This window comes from Thamnophis sirtalis, unplaced genomic scaffold (assembly GCF_051295495.1).
Source record: "Thamnophis sirtalis isolate CommonGarterSnake01/CBP01778 unplaced genomic scaffold, rThaSir2_p1.2 scaffold_10, whole genome shotgun sequence".
Classification (NCBI taxonomy): Eukaryota; Metazoa; Chordata; class Lepidosauria; order Squamata; family Natricidae; genus Thamnophis; species Thamnophis sirtalis.
Window position 1 is genome coordinate 52,081,420 of NW_028261390.1, and position 21,714 is coordinate 52,103,133.

The window sequence follows — 21,714 nt, forward strand, 5'->3', positions numbered from 1 at the left end:
TTACATATCAGATTACATAAAATAAAAAAAAAGTTTGGAAACAGAGATATCTATGGGATTGTTGACAGATTTTAATAAAAAGAGCTGGAGCTATGGTTGCCAAATGCTGAGGTCACATAGATAGAAGTATAATTAAACACATTACAAAAAATAAATACTACATTTAGAACAAATTTCTTACATGCCAAAAGCCAGGGTTGTGGGAGGATGTAGAGACAGCACAAAAAAGTCATGAACATGGTAACCATCTAATATAAGCCCTGCCCTTTTTACACGTGTTGCAAAATCTTGCCACCCCATTACGCTCTCTATCAGTGTCCTGCTACCTGCTATGAACTACCCTGTTTAGTGCATATTATTACTTTACTTTACTTTATTGTCATTGTACATATATACACAATTTACACATGCAACGAAATTCACATAAAACCCAGAGACCAGGCCCAACACACATAACAATCCCCAAACACACCCCACCCACCAAAAGAAATTTCCCGCCCCTAAACCACCCAAGCATCCACACAACAGACCAAGTAGTGCTGTCCAATAGCTCACTGATGGTGGCCCTTTAGTTCATTGTTAAGTGCAATTATAGCTCTGGGATAAAAGCTATTCAGAAGACGTGTGGTCCTAGTTTTAATTGTTCTGTATCTTCTGCCAGAAGGCAACAGTCTAAAAAGATTGTAAGCAGGATGTGAAGAGTCTCTGAGAATGTTATACAACTTCCTCAAACAGCGAGGTGCAAAGATGTCATCCAGTGCTGGTAGCTGGAGCCCAATGATATTCTGGGCAGTTTTAATGATTTTCTGTAGAGCTTTTTTGTCCGCTGCAGAACTGCTCCGTTACCATGCAAGAGTGCCATATGTCAGGACACTCTCAGTAGTGCTGTGATAGTAGGACAGAAGTAGATGCTGAGAAAGATTTAACCTCCTTAGCATTCTCAGGAAGTACAGCCTCTTCTTTTTTTAATATATTTTTTTTCAAAACAAACACAACACATAAAATCTTCCTTCTGTAGAAAGTGTATCAGTTGGTTACAAAAGGCTTTCGTGCATCTCTTCCATAGTCATCAAGCATAATTCATATTAACTCAAGTATTTTAACTCAGATATTTATACATGTTACCATCATCATACCTCCATTTTCATTTGACTATAATTGTTTAAATGCCCTTCATCATAAAATATACCAAGATTTAATACATAACCACATACTGGCATTTCATTTACTATTTCTAAAATCCTCCAATAACACTGAATCCTTATGTCCTATTCTAGCTAAACATCCATAATATTTAATAACAAAATTTTCTAATTCTCCTTTCCAAATCACTGTTTACAATTTACATCCAGTTTCCTTACGTTGTGTGTGTGTGTGTGTGTGTGTGTGTGTAGTTATCTTTATCCCTCCTTTAGTTGACTATATCCTGTATCATAACATTTCCCCCCTAATAATCAAGACTTAACTGAATCTAACTTGATTCTTTTTATTAACCTTTATATATAATCCAAAAGGATTTCTAATCTTCTTTTCATAGGTACCATTCAATATTCATATACAATTATTACACTACACATTGTATAATTAAATTATTTAGTTATTTATTTAACTATATCTATTGTCACTAAATTTCACTAAGTTTAACTAGTTTTAAATTATACTCTTCCATCTATCAACCTATATCTTTCCAGTAGCAAAACAGTCTCATATCTTCTGCCATTTGTGGTGTCAGTCCTCTAATCATCTCTTTAATCAAATTTGTCTGGATTCCTCTTAGCAACTCCTTGCTTATAAAATCTCTCATGTAATTTTGATGCTCTTCTTCTGTTTCCTTAATCAGCTTGTCTTTGATTGTCGGTAGTGTTTTTTTTTTATTATTATTAAATGTTTTTTTAGTTTTAGTTTAAAGCTGATACAACATCTTTCTTAATATGTCAATCAATTACAGATAATACAGAAAAAAAACAAAGACAACAATCAGAGAAACAAAACAAAACACAGGTATCTATTATGAAAAAATAGGAAGTATATCAACTGGTTACAACATGTTCTGGTGCTTCTCTTCGATTGACTCCCATTAATTCAAGTATCTTAACTCGAATATTTGCCATATCAACATCATTATACCTCCGGTTTTAATTATTGTAATTATTTAAACATCCTTCATCCTTAGTTATGCTAAGGAATTAGTCCATAACACATGCTGGCAGTTCATTTACTTATTTGTAAAATCCTCTATTATCATCAAATCCTCATATTCTATTTTAACTAGACATCCATAATATTCAATTATATCATATATCCTAACATTTTCCCAATATTGATTAACATTTAATTATATGGATTTTATTTAATTTTTAATAGTGCTAATTATTATAATTAATACTCTTTATGTATACCCTAAGGGTATTTTCTCATATCCAATTGTTAGTTATCATATCGACTCCACATTATATACATTACTATTAATATCAATTATTATTCAGCAATATCTGTTACACAAAAAAAACAATTAGATTTAGCTAATTTTCAGTTATATTCATCAATCTATCAACCAATTCCAAATTATATATATTGCTATCTATATCAATCATTATTCAGCTATATCTATTACAAATTGAAGTGATCCAATCTAGATTCTATTTTAGCTAAACATCCATAATATTCAATTATATCATATATCATAACATTTTCCCAGTATTAATTAACATTAGATTGTATGGATTCTATTTAGTTTTTTAATAGTGCTAATTATTATAGTTAATACTCTTTATGTGTAATCTAAAAGTATTTTCTCATATCCCATTGTTAATTATCATGTCAACTCCACATTATATACATTGCTATCAATATCAATTATTATTCAACAATATTTGTTACACAGAAAAGCAATTAGGTTTAACTAGTTTTCAATTGTATTCAACAATCTATCAGCCAGTTCCAGATTATATATCTTGCTATCCATATCAGTCATTATTCAGCTATATCTATTACAAATTAAAGTAATTCGATCTAGCTAATTTTAGTTTTTATTGTCCATCTGTCAGCCTGTGTCCCTCCAGCCACAAGGTTTTCTCCGTCCAGTAGCCATTCGTTGAATAAATTTACCAAATGTTTCCATAAGCAAGTCCAGACAAAAGTATTTCGGCACCTTTGGATTCTGAATATCAGTGATGAAGTAATAAAGTTGTTCTTGGTTTATAAAGCTTCCCAATTTAACTTTAATTCTCAAGGGTGGATTCTCCATTCCTTCTGCACACTGTCCCTTTAAATGAGCCGTCTTTATGGCTTCCCCCTTCTTCTCTTCCTCTGAGATAGACCAGACACCATTTCTCACATTTTCCATTTGTGTTTCAGGAACATTTAAGCATTCAACGTTCTCAGTTTTAGCTTCATATTTTAGAATAAATTGATCCATTTTTCTTTCCAATCTTTGGTAAGAATGAAAAAGTTCTCTACACGCAGAGAAAAGAGTCTGAAATGAAGTCTTGGAAATATCTTGGGACGCCATGATGTGTCGTAGTTAAAATAAAGGCTCTCTTTTTTATTTCCCCCAGAGGCTTCAAAGCACTTTTTAACTTTTTTTTTTTATTCTCTTACCAGCTGTCAATCTTATCTAGTTGTAAACAGAGCTGGATAGTAAAGTAATAAAAATGTCAAATCGTAGCGGGCTAGTTAGTAGGAAATAAGTTTTACGATCCACTTAGGAAGATTCAGAGGGGGGAGAATATCGCGGAGTTTCTTGAAGCATTTAAGAGGTAGAGTAACCACCAGTCATAAAACCATTAGAAAAGCTAATTCGCCGCTGATCTTCTGTTGTTTGGTTTTCAGTTAGCTTAATTTTTAACAGGAACAATCTCTCTTGGATAATAAAATCAGCTTACCAGATGATATCACTTCTTCCATTCTTAGGGGCGACCTGCAGTTTCAGTTAGCACACAGCTAATCCAAAAAGGAATTGGCACGGGGAGTTAATGCCCTCCCCCAGAGATTTGCGATTATCTCTGGGGTCCTGGGTCCCTCCCCACCTCCACTGTCGTCTCCGGGACAGCTGGGGTTCAAAGAACCCGTCCAAAAAATCCTTTGGTATAGAGGAATTTCAGGAGTAGCCTAAAACTCCATCTTCTCACTGCTAAGCCCCGCCTTCTTCCGATTGTCGGTAGTGTTATCAATGATGTTGCTAATAACATTTCTCTCTTTAAATCCATACTTTTTTTATTTTTTCTTTTTCTGTGTCTTGCCATCTGGGATAGAATTCCCCATTTAATTCCCCTTTCAGTATTCCACTCTTTCCATTTTCAGAGACAAACCAATCACCATAAATAGCAGCAATTTTTTTTTTATGGTCATTTTCCTCTTCGGTTTTTAGGATTCTAACCTCCACTTTTTCCACTTGATAAACATCTCCAACTTTATCATATTTTACTGTTAGATGCTCTAAGTCTTCCAACTTCTTCTCTGTCCTCTCAAATGTGTTTGATAATTTCTGTATTTCTAAGAATATCTTTTTGCAGACTTAAAGTTTCTTTCTGCTGTTGAAATTGTGCCATTATCTCCAGCTAACAAACACTACTACTCTAACTTGGAAGATTTTAACAAGATTAAGCATAGATTCACAATAAAGTTTTATTTTCACTTTTCTCTGGTTAAAGATATACTACAAAGGGATATCTGTATGCTTTTCTTCTTATCACTCTCTATAAACAAGCAGTGAGACCTTGGAGTGCCAAGCCAGAATAATCAGAAAAGTAATAGTATTTCATTTCCAATACACAAACCTCCAGCCTCCAAGTAGCAGTGTTATTGTTGCAATTTTCTTTGTTTCTTTTTGTATCTTTTTTGTATTTCAAGTTTTAAAAAATCCAATTCTTGAATGAGTTAGAAGAACACCCACAGTAATGAAAGAGGAAAATTTTACTCCATAGGTTACAAAGAATAATAAAAGAAAAAAAAATAGAAGAAGAAAACTTAATCCATTCGTTTTAAAAGTCTTGCATAAATTCCATCCATGAAATATAGCATTTAAAAAATAAGCTAACCCACTGTCCAAAACCATTCCAAACTTAATTCTGCCACTTATTTCTTCTGTTCTCCAATTTAAATTCATTTTAAGTTTTTTATAGGCAGTCTCTTTTAAAATGGTAAAAATTCCTCACCAGCTGGAAACACTTTCTCTTTCCGTATCCTTCTGTTTTGGAGCTGCCCTGACTTCACCAGCCTAATGGCTGGAATTTTTGTCACCAGCTTGAAAAACTTCTCTTGGATCGATCAGGGACTTTGTGATGTCCCTGAGATTAGTAAGACATATTCTTCCTGTTCACCATCTCTGTGGGACGATTTAGGTCCGATTGGACCATCCAGCAGCAAAAGTATTGGCTGCGGTCTTGGGTCATCGAGACCACACATCTGTATCATCATGACATTAGTTCCTCCCCCAGGAAGTACAGCCTCTTCTGTGCCTTCTTCACAAGCATATTAGCATTCATGGTCCATGAGAGGTCCTCTGAGATATAAATGCCCAGAAATTTAAAACTATCAACCCTCTCCAACTCTTCTCCATTTATCTACAATAGTAAATGTACATCTCTCTTCCTCCTGAAGTCAATTATAAGTTATTTAGTTTCTTTGGTGTTAAGTGTAAGATTATTTTCTTTACACCACAATGTCAGCCCTTGTACTTCCTTCCTATAAGCAAACTCATTGTTCTTATTAATGAGCCCCACCACTGTTGTGTCATCCTCAAATTTAATAATTGTGTTGGTGTTATACAATGGGGTACAGTCATGTGTGTACAAAGAATAAAGAAAGGGGCTTAGAACACAACCCTGCTGGGCTCCTGTGCTTAATATCAGAGTAGAAGAATGGTGAGATCTCATCCTTACTGACGGTGGCCTATCTGTCAGAAAATCCTTTACCCAAAAACAAATCCTCAGATTTATACCCAAATTGGACATTTTAAGAAACAACCTATTAGGTAGAATGGTTAAAGGCAGAACTATAATCCACTAACAGCAACCTTACATACAGTATGTTCCCTGTTGTTCCAAATGATTTAATACATTATGGACAACAATAGACATAGCATCATCAGTTGATCTATTACTCTGATATGCAAATTGGTATGGGTCCAAAGTAGATGGAAGAATAAACTTAATATAGTTCAACACAAGTCTCTCAAAACACTTATTCTACTTATGGTTAGCTTCTTAGAAGCTGTTCACAGTGGACTGCAACTAACAATTGTGTCCAATCTTTGTGGCATAGACTCACACATAATTTAAATTCAGTGAACTGAATTTGTGTACTGTATCATGCTATAAAAGCAAAAATACTTTAAATTCAGTGCATTGACACTAGAATTCCACCCTCTGCTTCTGGACATCATATTCAGGAATCCTTCTGGCAGCAAAGCTTTTGTCTAGACATTGCATTTTAAGAACAACTGATTAGCTACAAACTTCAGTTTAATGAAAGTGGATTTTCATGAAACTGAGTTTGTATTATAAATCTGCAGCTTTCCCCCCTTCAATTTTGTCGTGTGACTTCAACATTTAATAGAGGCAAAAGGAAAAAACAATATAATCACTACATCTAGTTATTGTTTAAAAAATCATAATTAACTGATGATTATATATTATATGCATTATTAGTGATGTATATTGATTACATAAATAATTGCCCATAGACACAAAAATCAGACAATATGGTCTAATGTATTTTCATTTCAAAAAGTATACTGCAAAAGGTTATTTTGGGGTGAGAGGCACAATAGATTAATTGGCAGATTGTAAAGTTAAGATGATAATTTAATTATGGTAAAGTTAATTAGGTACTTCCAGACATAATTAATCTATGGTGTTAGAGAAACTGAGTAGAATCAGCTACTTGTAAAGCAAATGGAAAATTGTACATTTTTTGAAATATTTTACTCTTTTATCTATACATAATATATCAATCAAGCTAGTGTTGAACTAGTCAGCTTTACCCTATGAATCATGCTTCTTCCTCCTCCCCCCCTCCTCCTCCTCTTCTTCTAATTCTACTTCTTCTGTTTTGATTATCAGAAATCTCCTCCATATACCCTTTTATGTCAATTACTCAGCAAATTTTGTAAAAGATTTTATTTTTCTCTGGGTAATACACAAATTTCTGGATCACAATATTATTTAGCCAAAAGCCTGATTTGGAAAGTGAAAGCTTCATTTACAAGTGAAACCTTCATTTAAAAATCTGATACTAAGTTTTATTTTTCTAAATTATTTTTCTATGTCTTCCCTTTATTCTATTCAGAATGATGCATTACAATGTCAGAACAGACACTGCAGATTATTTATTACTGCAATAACACATACACACACAACACATACATCCATATGGATGAAGTTTACAAGAAAACTGATACTCATAATTTACAGGAGCTGTATTGGTTCAGTGGTTAGAATGCAGTATTGCAGGCTAAGTCTACTCATAGCTAGGAGTTCAATCCTGACCAACTCAAGGTTGATTCAGCTTTCTATCCTTCTGAGTGTAATAACCCAGGGCAAGGCATGGAGACAACACAGTCAGCTGATATTTCAAACTCCACTTTATTGCTCCAACTTTCCCCCAAATGATCCCACGTTTAATGCAAGCACAGAGCAAAGCTCTCTCACACATGCCTCCAAGAGCATCTGGCTGCGAGTAGTCCAGCAAAGGGGTGTTAGCCCAATGGCTTCAAGGCAACAAGTGAGGTAAAGGAACAAGCCAATGAGTCCATTGAAGCAAAGGAACAAGGCAATAATAAGGCAAGAAGTCCAGCGAACTCCAGATGTCAGCAATGGCACACAAAACTTCACAAATTCAGCACTTGTTCCGAACAAGCACTGCTGCTCCACAGTGTCTCCTAAAGCCTCAGTCCCCAGGTGTGCCTTGTGAAGAGGGGTGGGACATTCTCCTCCCAAGTTATTGGGTTGGCCTGCAATGTTTCCACCTCTTGTCCATTCTTGGTGTTCAGGAATCAGGAGGGGGCAGTCCTTGCTCATCACCCAAGCTCCATCGGTCCTCATCTCCACTGCCTGCCCTTCTTTCCCCTTCTCTTGGTCATCTTGCCCCTGTTCTTCCCTGCTGGTGAGCCATCCCAAGCCTGAGGGATCCAGGGCTGCTTTGTACTGCTCCACCCCCCATTCCTCCAGAGCCAACAAAGCTGCCCCCTCAACTTCCATCAGCCCCAGGTCTGGCTTGTTCACCTCTGCTGAGTCAGATTTGACGAGGCTATGACACTGAGGTTGATAAAATGAGGAAAATGTAAAATGAGGACCCAGATTGTTGGTGGAAATATGCTGACATTGTAAACTGCTATAAAACACTAGGAAGTAATATATATGTCTAAATGGTATCGCTATAGCTATATGGGTGATTCTGCCTACCAAGATAAATGTACTTCCAGTCCACCTTGCAGAGCCGTGATGGCGCAGGGGTTAGAATGCAATACTGCAGGCTATTTCTGCTGGCTGCTGGCTGCCTGAAATTTGGCAGATCAAATCTCACCAAGTTCAAGGTTAATTCAGCCTTCCATCCTTTCAAGGTGGGTAAAATGAGGACCCAAATTGTTGGGGGAAATATTCCGACTCTGTAAATCACTTAGAGCGGGCTTTAAAGCACTGTGAAGTCTAAATGCTATTGTTATCTCAATTTCACATCACTCTTCTCATTTATCCAAATTTGGTTTTTAATATAATTAAAATTCACAGACATCTAGTTGGTTAAACATCAATCCTTGCCTTTCAAATAGACATTTCTCTAACAGTCACATGTACTGCAAAGCAAAAAATAAAACTGTATTGTAGATTACTGTATCTACAATGCTGAATCATCTTTTCATTGTAATATAGAATGAAATATCAGTATTCACATTGACTTTTGAAACTTTATCTTCAGTGTCTCACTATAAGAAATAATTTATAAAATGTATACAATGATCTAATAGGAAAGTTTCTGAACAGCAAATTTCCGTTTTAACTATTTTTCTAACAATATCTGTTAGTAAGGAATAAATGAGCCATATGGAAAAATGAAATGCTATTTTCTCCAAGTGCACACACAAGAGATACATTCTTATTCAGGGATCTTAGAGAAGATGTTATAAATTTCCAAAAAACCTCAGTGTCAAGCTTTGTAAAGCAAGGAAGGAATGTGAAATTAGGGGCTACAAACATTTGAAGCTTCCTGCAATTCCTCAGCTACTGATTTCCCTTGTTAGCAGCCAAACATCTAGAAACCTTTTCTTTTGAAGTGCTGCTATGGGTTTCACAAGATTATGCTAAAGCACTTTAGAAAATAATTTCCTTGATTTGCTGAAGGCAGAGGCGCTTCTGTTTGATAAACCTGGTTTCTGAAGTGTTATTTTTCAAGCTGAGAGGCTTACGGCCTCAGCAGGAATATCCAACATTACATTTAAAATCAAGAAAATGAATTAAATAATAAAAATGTAATCGCATTAATTAAATGATTTTCTGTTCCGTACTAGAAACAGTCATTTTGCTTCTTCCATCCCTGCTCCTAAAGAGGTAAAAGCAGTAGGCAGTAGGTAATCTATGTTCCATAACAGAACAGAGAGAATTAAACAACAATGGAGGATATCAAAGTTATAGCAGAGATTGTCCAACTAGAAAACTGTTCAGGAGAAAAATAACAAAAAGCTAAAGCCATATAGAAACTTTCTATGTGAGGTTGACAAATATATTGCAGTGATTAAAAAGCACTTTGCAAGAATAGAACGATGGTAAAGCTGCTCTCACTGTCACCACTGCCATTGTTACAGTAGTACAACTAATAAAATAAAGATTAGCTTCTAAGTGACAGGTTGATTTTGAAAAACTGCAAGGGAAGGAAAATGAACATGAATATTCCATGGATTGACTACAAAAGGCATCTGACTCACCGACCCATGATTGGGTAATCTAGTGCCTAGAAATAACAGGAGTTATAGTACATCAGATGCTGTGTACAAAGATTGATAGTACAATGGAGGATAAACTGTAAGATATTAACTTCAACAGTGGAATTTCAAGAAGACTCCCTGTCTACTGCTTGTCATTGCACTGATTCCTCCTTTAACTATATTGAATAACTCAGGCCAAGGATATCAGCCATCCAAAACATCTGCCAGGCTTTATATGGATAATCTGAAACTACATGAAAAAACACCATTTAAAGCAGAACCGCTTCTCAACACTATTTGTATATACAGCCAAGACATTTCAATGGAGCTTGGACTGGACAAATGTGCCACCCCCACCATCAACATGCAAAACCTGTAAAAATCGAAGGAATCATGATGTAAATAACATCAAAAGTCTGGATGAAGACAATCATTACAATTCCCTGGCATCCTTCAAACTGATAACATCAAGCAAACTAAAGTCAAGAAGAAGGTTAGAAATGAATACATCAAGAGATTAAACAAGATCTTAAAGTCCAAACTTAGTGGAGAAAATGCCATCAAAACAATTAATATCTGAGCAATTCTACCAATTAGAAATACAGCTGAAATAGTGGAATCAAGCAGAACAAAAAGCCCTAGATAAAATGATCAAAAATAATGACAATGAATTGTGCTTTTCATTCAAACACAATGACACTGACAGACTCAAGTTGTCAATGAAAACAGGTGGGCTAGAAATGCTGCAAGTACACCAGACAGTTCAAATACATAAAAGGGCATTGGTAGAATATCTGAAGGACAATGAAAAATGTGAAGCTACATTACCAGACAGTCTTATTGAGTACAGAAGAGACCACATGGGCCTCAAGAAAAATGAAATGGGGAATGGGAAATAGACATGGCAAGACAAACCTGGCTAGCATTTAAAAAAAATAGCAGAAAAAAATAACAAGACCTGCTAAGTGGCTAAGTGCAGGAAAGTTGAAGAAAGAAACATTACTTAATTCCTACCACTACATCTACCTTGTTTTTTATGTGGCTATAACTCTAGATCAGGGATGGCAAACTCATGGCCCACAGGCCGGGTGTGTCAAGTGCTGGCCCCACCCTGCCCAGTTTAGTGAAGGGGAAAAAGTCCTGATATGTCACATGATGCCGTGAATTTGATACCCCTGCTATATATGTTATAAAGTATCTAAATTGTAAGATGTTTTTATACAGTTCTTTTTCTCCTTTATTGACTTCTTTACACCTGTGTGGTCTAATAAGCTTAGCTGAAGATTATGGACCATTGCTCAGTCTGAGATATAAAAACCTCTTTGATTTGAAACATAACCATCACTTTAGCTTGCCTTTAGCTATGCTGGAGTTACTTAGCTCTGTTGCTGGCTGGCATTTCAATTCAGTACTGTTGGCTTCTGTTATGAACTCCTACAGAGGCTTTGGCATTGCAATTTTTCAGTTTGTGTTGTGGGGAAAGGAAAGATGCATTTTCAGTTGATGGCTAGCTGTTGGCTGTTAGCAACCTTTGTTGGAGGTAGTATGGCTGCCAAGCTCCAGTTCTTCATTCAGTATTTAGCTGTTGGTTTGTCAGAATTCACATCCAAACTTCCCGTGCCACCAGTCATCCATTACACATTATACTTTATCCATTTTTTTTCAATGTACACACTCATGCTCACAAGCATCTTCCTTTTATAGGTGTGCTACATGTGCTACTTTAGGTTCCCAAGTGGGAAGAAAAGAAAAAGTAAAGGAAGAGCTTGTGATGACTATTGTGAGGCTTCTTTCAACAAACAAGAGTAAAAATACCATGCTGTAGCATCGCTAAATTAAGGTTACAGAAATATTCAGAAGGCTTTCTTTCTTATTAGAAAAAATGGATTTAAAATTTACTTTTTTAGAATGGAAAAGTGTGAGGTTTCACCATTTATGGCTCTAGTCTTTTTGCTGTATTGTAGAAAACTATGAAATGCCTTTTCTGACCAGTAACATTAAACTCATTTTCAAAATCAATTATTGCTGTTACAGGGTTCCTTGAAACTTTTTTGTTCCAAACTCTTTTATAAGTTATTGACCATTAAGGTTTGTGTTGTGGCCTAGCAGGAGCCGTTGGAGCTGCCACCAGACTCCGACAGCGAGGGGCCCTATGAGTCGGCTCTGGAGGATGTGGAGGACCCTGGACAGGGTTCCGACTCCGAGCAGGGCGCAGAGAGGCTGGTTGGCCACTAGGAGGCCCCTGAGCCTTGAACCAGAGGAGAGGAGGCAAGGGAGAGTGAGCCAGACGCCAGTAGTGAGTTGTTCCTGGATGCATGGCACTGAAGAGCTAATAGGCGTCAGGAACAGTTGCGCAGTTACAGGAGGTAATTGCACTCAGCTGGTGGTCATTAGGCTCCTCTCCAGACTATAAAAAGACTACTTGTGCCCACGCCCCTGTTGCAGAAGTCAACGCAGGATTGAATGTCGGAGAACATTGTTATGAGCTTGGCAGGCTGGATTGCTGCCAAGCCTTATCTGTGTTTATTGCTGCCCAAGCTTGTCTGTGCCGGTTTGCTGCCAAGGACCTGTCTGTCTGTTAATTAAATGCCGTAACTTATCTTTGGCTCGGAGTGTGCTTTGGTCTGGAATGAGGGGGGGTCAGAACAGGTTTGTAAGAACTGGGTAGAATTTGGACAGAACTCCATGGTATATTTTGATGACTAAACCAAAGGAACTTTCAGCTGAGTCCTGAAATCTAATTTTAAACCAAGTTCAACAGCCTGCCTAGAAACAGAAGTGTTACTATCTTCAATTTCAATAGCTCTTCAACAGTTTTCCTAGATATTCTTAGGAAAACATTTTATTCAAATTATTCAAATCTTCATAGATTAAAGTAATTTGCATAATAAAAGACAACTGAGAACCCTGAAAATGTAGTTATATCTGTATTTAAATGTTGTTTTTCTTTACTTACCTAACAATAATTTCAGAAAATATGTCAAGCAATTTTAAATGTGTGCAGACTTAATAAAGAATAGAGCTAATATAAACTAAATAAATTATATTAGATGCTGCACTTATTTGTTACGATATATTTTATGGTCACTTTGTCAATTATTCTGTTATACTTGAGGTTTCTTTTCTTTTAGTGACCTGGTAATCCCTTGCTGGGAGAAATATCAACAATCTCAGATATGCAGATGATACCACTCTAATGGCAGAAAGTGAAGAAGAACTAAAGAGCCTCTGATAGGAATGAAGAAGAAGAGTGCAGATGTTGGCTTGAAAGTCAACATTAAGAAAACTAAGATCATGGCATCCAGCCCTCTGAATTCGTGGCAAATAGATGGGGAAGAAATGGAGGTAGTTACAGATTTTATTTTCCTGGGCTCCAGGATCACCACAGATGGGGACTAAAGCCAAGAAATTAAAAGACGCTTGCTCCTGAGGAGGAAAGCTATAGCAAATCTAGACAGCATAATAAAAAGCAGATACATCAACCTGCCAACAAAAGTGTGTATAGTCAAGGCTATGGTTTTCCCAGTTGCAATGTATGGCTGTGAAAGTTGGACCATAAGGAAGCCTAAGCACCAAAAGATTGAGTCCTTTGAACTATGGTGCTGGAGAAGATTCCTGTGAGTCCCTTGGACTGCAAGCTGATCAAACCAGACAGTCCTAGAGGAGATCAACCCTGACTGCTCTTTAGAAGGCCAGATCCTGAAGATGAAACTCAAATACTTTGGCACCTAATGAGAAGGAAGAACTTACTGGAGAAGAGCCTAATTATGGGAACAATTGGGGGCAAAAGAAGAAGGGGATGACAGAGAATAATGTAACTGGATGGAGTTACAGAAGCAGTCGGCATGATCTTAAATGGACTCCGGGGGATGGTAGAGGACAGGAAGGCCTGGAAGAACATTATCCATGGAGTTGTGAAGGATCAGACATGACTTTATGACTAACAATAATCCCTTGCATTGAGGTGGGAAGATTGAATGGGGCTGAATGTTTACTGGCCAGATGCTCTTACTGATGCCTTTGTGCCCAGAAAGAGAAATATTTGCTGCTACCTGGGATCGAACTCACAGCCTCCTGACTGTGAGGTGAGAGCTTCACCTCTAGACCACTATGCTGCTCATTCTGTCATACTTGAATAAAGGCAGATATTCCTGTTATTGAGAAATATATGTTCAGAACTATCAGAAATGCCATAAGTAACTACAGAAGTATTCCTTGAATTATGCAGATAAGTAAAATATTTTCAATTGAGTAATGTTTAGTTGAAAAGCTATTAAAATAATCTAGGTACAAACAATAAGCAACCATCGAGCCAACAGAATATTATATTCATAAATATAGTAGTTTTTTAAAACAGGTTATTGTAAATAATTAGTGACTGGCAATTACAAGTTGTTTGGTTTGGTTTGGTTTATTAGATTTATATGCCGCCCTTCTCCCAAGGACTCAGGGTGGATACAACATTAAAAGAAACACATAATACAAAAGTTAAAAAAAAATTAAATAGAATATCCCAAACAAACCCAATTAGAATTGACAATCACATTTTTTTAAAAAAATTAAAATTAAAATTAACAATGATCAATAATTTATTTTGTTTTGTTCAGGCCAAGCTGGCTTGCTGGAAAAGCCAACTTTTTAGGGTATGTCGGAAGGACTGGAGATCGGGGATTATACAAAGCTCCGGGGGCAGCTCATTCCAGAGGGAAGGCGCTCCCACAGAGAAGGCTCTCCCCCTGGGGGTCGCTAGCCGACACTGTTTGGCCGACGGCACCCTGAGGAGGCCAACTCTGTGGGATCGCACTGGACGGTGGGAGGCTACCGGTGGCAGTAGGTGGTCTCGCAGGTACCCTGGGCCTAAGCCATGGAGCGCTTTAAAGGTCATAATTAGTACCTTGAATCGCACTCGGAAGACAACCGGCAACCAGTGCAGGCTGCCTAAAAGGGGTGTAACATGGGAGCGCCTAGGTGCCCCCATGATAACCCGCACAACCATATTCTGGACCAGTTGAAGCCTCCGGGTGCTCTTCAAGGGCAGCCCCATGTAGAGAGCGTTATAGTAGTCCAGGCGAGAAAGGACAAAGGCATGAGTGAAGTTGTGATGTTCTACTTTTTTGTTTCAGTGTATGTGCAAACTAATTTGTCTAATACTTCCCTATTATACACCAAATAAGATTAGTGAAATAAAATTAAGGGAACCTTAATGTACATTAGCTGCTCAATATTTATTTTTACATTTTTTACAAATAAGTCTAGTACCTGGGAATTCCAAGTATGATTCCTGTGGGTGCGTTGAGCGACAGGCACTTCCTGTGGCTCATACCAGACTTCCTGACCAACAGGATGAATTGATAAAATGCTTATTTTATTTTAAAAAGTAATGCCAAGTTGCAATTATTAGCTTTATTTCCAAGAATGTTTCTCAGCCTGCCTAGAGGAATTTTTTTAAAATGTGTCGACGGATATGCAAAAGAAATTAAAAGAAACTGAGGTGATAAGTAATATTCCATAATAGCTACAGAGAATGATGAGGTTTATTTTCATCAACTTCACCATACATGTTCCATTACAATTTACACTTCCATTCTTTCTTCTTCTTTCAAAAACAAAACCAAACTGCCACATTCTTAATGTTTTGGGTAATATGACTTAGTTGTGGCATGACCTCAAATTAAAGACACACATGGACATTACTTTCCAGATCATTTTCTTTGGGAAATCAGAGTTGGAAAGAGTGTGTTGCTGCTTGTTATATTATCTGAAAGATCAAAGGGATGATAGTGAAAAAATTCTGGTTTAAATTATTCTTAAAAGTATCAGTATAGCATATTCCCCAGCATTTGTTACACCTGGTAGATATCTGCAGGAAGCATATTTTTAAGTGAATTAGGTCAGAAGGTATTACCAAAACAGCAAAATTACATGCAAAGTCTCTCTCATCATTTGATTTTTACATTAACCTGCAAATCCTATGAGATGCCAGTCTAATAAATTACTACATAGATTCCGAAGATCCTTCTTCTCTAGAGAAAAATTAACATCTGGTTCAATTATAGAAAAATGTGATGAGCCAAAAAGACACATGATTATCAAAGAGATTCACTCACAGATTTATTAAAATCCTAGGAGAAATAAAACATGCCTTTTTTCCTATTGACATTTGAGAGATGAAGTTTAGTAATAGCTGCATTTCATTGAGAATTAATTTGTTTTAATTTCATTCAATGAAGATACAGTGCAAATTTGAAAAATATATTTTATAAAAAATGGTAATGTATCATGAACATTCATAAAAAAAGATATTATCTAAGTTTTTGTGTGCTGGCGATTCTCTTTAGGAGAAAAAAAGATGAATATATTGTATATATAGTGCTTGTATTTAAGAGTATACTTATAATTAAAAATGCTATATGTTTTCATCTTAATTCAAAAAATCAATACAGCAAAATGAAGTAAAAAAAAAGGATTTGATAAAGGAGTAAGTTAAAAATCCAGGAACATTGTTATCCAGTTACATTTTGCTTGCCTTATTAGTTATTTCTTAAATATCAAGGTGATACTGTATTTTTCATTGTTAGAAATTAATGTTGAAGGAAAATATTTCCTGATTTTTAACATTATGAAAAACTGATACTGATTTTATAATATACCTAAACTTGAAAAATTGAAATGTTGTATATATTTAGGAACAACACAAAGTTTTAATTGTATCTTCCTTATGAGCATGCTCATTCAGATATCTGCTATGAAATATTGCTTTATTCTAAGGCGGGGGGGGATCTAGAAGAGAAATTTGGCCTCCTTTAGAAAAGTTTGTCATCAAGAATCTTCCATCTGCCAGCCAATGTCAGCTGGTGACTCCCCAGGGGAGAGCCTTCTCTGTTGCAGCTCCGGCCCTTTGGAGCGACCTCCCCTTGGAGATCCGGACCCTCATTACCCTCCCGGCCTTCCGCAAAGCCACCAAGTCCTGGCTGTTCCAGCAGGCCGGGGGGCTTGTGAAATATCCAGCCCCACAGAAACTGTGAATGTTGCGTATTTTTAAAGTGTTGTTTTGTCTATTTATCCCCCTTCCCTTGTCTATTGTGAGCCGCCCGGAGTCCTTCGGGAGTGGGCGGCATACAAGACAAATAAACTAAACTAAACTAAGAATGTTAGCTAAATTTTATAATGCAAAGGTGAGCTAAATTATAAATAGCAACAAACAGTTAGTTAGTTTATTTTATTTATTTATGTAAGATGATTCTAGGAAACTTATATTTTGGTCAAGGTAGAAAACAGGAGACTGATTTCACCATAAGCATGAACACAGCTGGTTGACTTTGAATCAGTCACTCTCTGTCAGCCCAATCCACCTCATAGAGTTGTTATTGGAGAGAAAAAAAGTTATTAGGTACGTTTGTTACCTTGAGTTCCTCATAAAAAATATTAAAGGTGGGATGAAAAGTAAATAAATAAATAAATTAAATATCATCAATTTTATTAGGAAAGATGCTGATGGAAAAGCATATAAATTAAATCAAATATTTATTATGGTCAAAGGGCAGCATAGGTAGATGAGGAACAAAAAATTAAAAAAATAGTAAAACAAAAATATAAAAATAATCTAAAAAGCATCTAAAAAAAGAAGTAGGAACAGTAAATGTGTGTAAGGAAGCATGACAATCGAAGTAAGGCCTTCACATAAGAAGAGAAATTCATTATATGGGTTAAGCACATTAGCAGCTGTATATCTTCTAAATTACCATTAGTATATAAATGTATTGCAGAAGATTCCAAATGACTGTTCACATACAATTAAAAAGTACTAATGGTATTAAGATTGATACTAATTATTTCAGATAGAAATAAGGTTCAACTTTCAAATAAAAGCTTGGAATACACTATGTTAACAAATAAATAGTTAACAAATATTTGTCATACACACAAATATTCTGTTTATTAAAGTAATAAAAATCTTAAGGATGCTTTTCAGGAAGCATTTTGCTACTCTCCTGTTTTTTGTTTTTTTGTTTTCTAACAATACTAGGATTATATTAGTTTCTTTCCAGTCCTTTCATATAGAAGATGTATCTTCGTTGCTTAATACCAGTAATTTATAATAATAATAATAATAATAATACTTCAAAAATTGTGGATGTATATCTCTGCTCCTAGTGATTTCTCTACCGTAGTTTCAGTTTTTCATTAAAGCCAAGAAGCTTATCTCTTGCAACCTTAGTTTGTTTTGTGCCCTGAAAGCAGTTACAAAAAAATAAATAAATATGGTACTTAGTTCCTCTGCGGTGTATTCTACATTTAGCATTTATTTAATTTCCTTCACTGAAAGGCCAATTACCTTCTCAATCTAGCACCTATTTTTGATATATTATTTTGTTTTACCTTGTTTCTACCACTGCTATCATTTCTGATTGCATTTCTAAAGTCTAAAATGAACCAGACGTAGTTTCTTTGCTTAAACAACTGACTATAAAAGAGTATGTATTTTTTTTCTACCATGATTATATTGTCAAAATATAATTATAATGGAATCTCTCCTTCCCTTCCCCAAAACTGCATACAGAAGCAGTCGGGGAGATGGTCCTAGAATGATTCAGAATGCTTGAATTCCTTAAATCACAAGCCGAATATGTAGCAACCCTCTTACATACAAGATATGTGTGTGTGTGTATGTGTGTGTGTCAGTGATGTGCAGTCAGAGGAGGCAGGGGAGGCACAGCCTCACCACTGTCAATCATGATGAAAAGGAAAAAAAAACGTAAACGGGAAAAGGCGAGTGCTGAGGTTAGGCTAGCTAGCTGCTGCCACACTATGAATGACTGCCTATTTTAAAAAGCCTCTAAAAAGCACCCTCTACTATGAGGCAGTGGAACTGCATGTCTCATCTAGTCTGACTTTTTAGACGCTCGAGCAGAGTTAAACGAGGGTTAAAAGCCTAAAAAATCCTGAGGTAGTTGAGGCACGCAGTTCTCCTGCCTCATAGTAGAGGGTGCATTTTTTAGAGGCTTCAACTCTGTCATTCTATTTAAAGCTGCAGCATTGCACTCACTCTTCCTCCTCTCTTTCTCCATTTCTGATCACCCCCACCCCCACCCCATGCTCCCTCTTTTCCTTCAAATTTCCTTTTTGTCTTTTTTCTTTAATAAATGCAATGCTCAGGCATTCTCTCCTCTCCCACGACACCCCACTGACTAAAGCACTTTCTTTCGCCCACCTGAGCTCACAGCAGCCCACCTGACCTCTGCTGCGAGCACAGGTGGGTGAAAGTGCTTTAGTCAATGGGGTGTCAGGGGAGAGGACTGCCTCACCACCCATAAACCTCACGGCACGTGTGTGTGTGTGTGTGTGTGTTTTCATGCACATACATACACCTATACCCTTTAATGGTCACAAATATAAATTTAGCTCTAACTTCTTTTCCTCTTTAAGTTATATTTCTTTTTGATAACATATTTCTTCTTATTGCTATTGTTCTAATTGCTGCTCTTCAAAAATATTACTGAGGCTTCTTTTCAATTCTCTTTTTAACAACTGTACATCAATAGTCTTCTTCTGAAACAATATTTTATAGATCTGAAGATAATTGTTACCCAAAATACCTTTTAACAAATTTGTTAGTCTGAGGAGTATTACAAGAATTTGGCTCCTTTTCTTCTCCTTTCTACAGTAGCTATACAGTACCTATATACTTGTCTTCCTGAAACAACCGAAAGGGTGTTAAAAAAAATCCAAAGATAAGATAATAATCTTTGGCTACCATCTAGTGGCCCCCTGGACTTCTGTAGTCCAGGTGCAGTAACTCTACCTGTTTCCATTTTGGAATACCCACAAACAGGCATTAAAATTATTTCTTTATCTGGTATGAGTTTTGTTTTTACAGCAAGATGGAGAGTTCACAAGTTGTATAAATATTTATATTTCAAAAACAGCTTCCTGAAATATGGCATAAGCAATTCCTATTTTAGAAACTCCTGCTGTTCAAGTTCCAGGGCAGGATATTTTTTCTAATAGGATGCAATGATTTCTGCTTATTTTTTCATAAATCCCACTTTGCATACCTAGAGTGAGAAGGTGCCCTTCCCAGAAACTGAGTTAAGGGCAAACCTCAAGGCAAGGAAAGGTGCTACTGTATCTTTTGTTACATAATTTTAGTTATTTGCCATGGGAAAATTTTGCATCTTGATGTTCCTTGACCATATCTTTTTTACTGTGTTCAACTGTATCAGAAAAAATGCTGAGTGTTAGTCTCATATGATATCGGCTACGGGAGAAAATGTACACAACTAACTTCAAGTAGTATTTAACACTACCTTTGAGAAAATATGTGTCCTTTTCTCATCATGACAATGCCGAAGTGTTATATATGTCAGAGACCGCCTCCTGCCGATTACCTCTCTCAGACCAATTAGATCGCACAGGTTGGGTCTCCTCCGGATTCCATCTGCCAGCCAATGTCAGCTGGCGACTCCCCGGGGGAGGGCCTTCTCTGTTGCAGCTCCGGCCCTCTGGAACGAGCTCCCTGTTGAGATCCGGATCCTTACTACCCTCCCGGCCTTCCGCAAAGCCACCAAGTCCTGGCTGTTTCAGCAGGCTGGGGGGAGCTGAGAAGCATCTATCTCCACAGAAATTGTGAATGTTGGTTTTGTTTTTAATATATTGTCTTTGTCTCATTCCCCCCTTTCCCTTGTCTTTTGTGAGCCACCCAGAGTCCTCTGGGAGTGGGCGGCATACAAGACAAATAAATAAATAAATAAATAAATAAATAAATAAATAAATAAATAAATAAATAAATAAATAAATAATCTCAAAACCTAAACTTCTCACTTTCATATTTCTGTTGTAACATTACATACAAATATGTAAGGGACAGAGTTTGCTTTGAAAGACTGAAATAGACATTTTTTCATTTGTTTCCACTTTGGATGTTTACATCTGAAGCTATGATCATTCCAAAACAATTTTGCTAAATTTCAGTGTACATAAAATAGAAATAATAGTTATTCAATTATTTAAATATAAAAAAACATCATTTTATTCACCAAGATCTAATGCAGGTACAAATACATGGGTATACACATAGTGAAACATATCAATCTATGTATATTTGTTTTAATGTTATCTGTTGCTACAAAGTTTGACAACTTGGCAGGAAAAATCAAGGCTTATCTAAATGTAATTTTAGATTCTATACTTTGGGAGGAAGTCACCAAGGTTCTGAAATCTAGAGATCTGAATTGGGATTCTTCAAGGTTTTCTTTTCTTTTTCCTGTTCCCCTTATCATCACACAATCTTTGTTCTTGGTAAGATTTCAATTGCTTGAAATTTCACTGGGGATGTTCCTTAGTTTGGAAAATTTAAGAAGTTCTGCATGGGACTGTTCTAACTTGCAGTCATGAGGCACACTATTATTTGCCCCCTTGAAATACTTCATGTCACTCTGACAGCTTCCTCTGGTGTATCCAGTAACTAAAACAGGATACTGCACATATGGTATGCAGACACTAAAGCCACTTCAGTAATTCATTAGCAGCATTCATTTCACTGCATGAATAGAAACCTATTGGATATGCCAGAGGAGACAGTTGAAATGATCTGAAATTAAGTGATGCAGTAGTTTTATTTTGCTTCTAAAAATAAGAGGACTGTATTACTTTGCAAAGCCAATTTAAGGGGAAGTTTTGCCTGAAACACTGTCAAAATGAAGCACCGTTTTGAAAATCTGCACAACCCCTTGATTTAAGATTGAATAAACATTTTTTTTAATTTAAAAAGTGCCATTTAATGGTTTAGAGCTCTT

The 21,714-nt window shown here is 36.3% G+C and overlaps 1 protein-coding gene across 4 annotated transcripts in view; it reads right to left on the reverse strand.

Annotated features, from left to right (window-relative positions):
* The window catches only part of GALNTL6 (polypeptide N-acetylgalactosaminyltransferase like 6), a 576,396-nt gene that overhangs the window by 343,973 nt on the left and 210,709 nt on the right, over window positions 1-21,714 (reverse strand). The gene's annotated exons all lie outside the window — the stretch shown is intronic.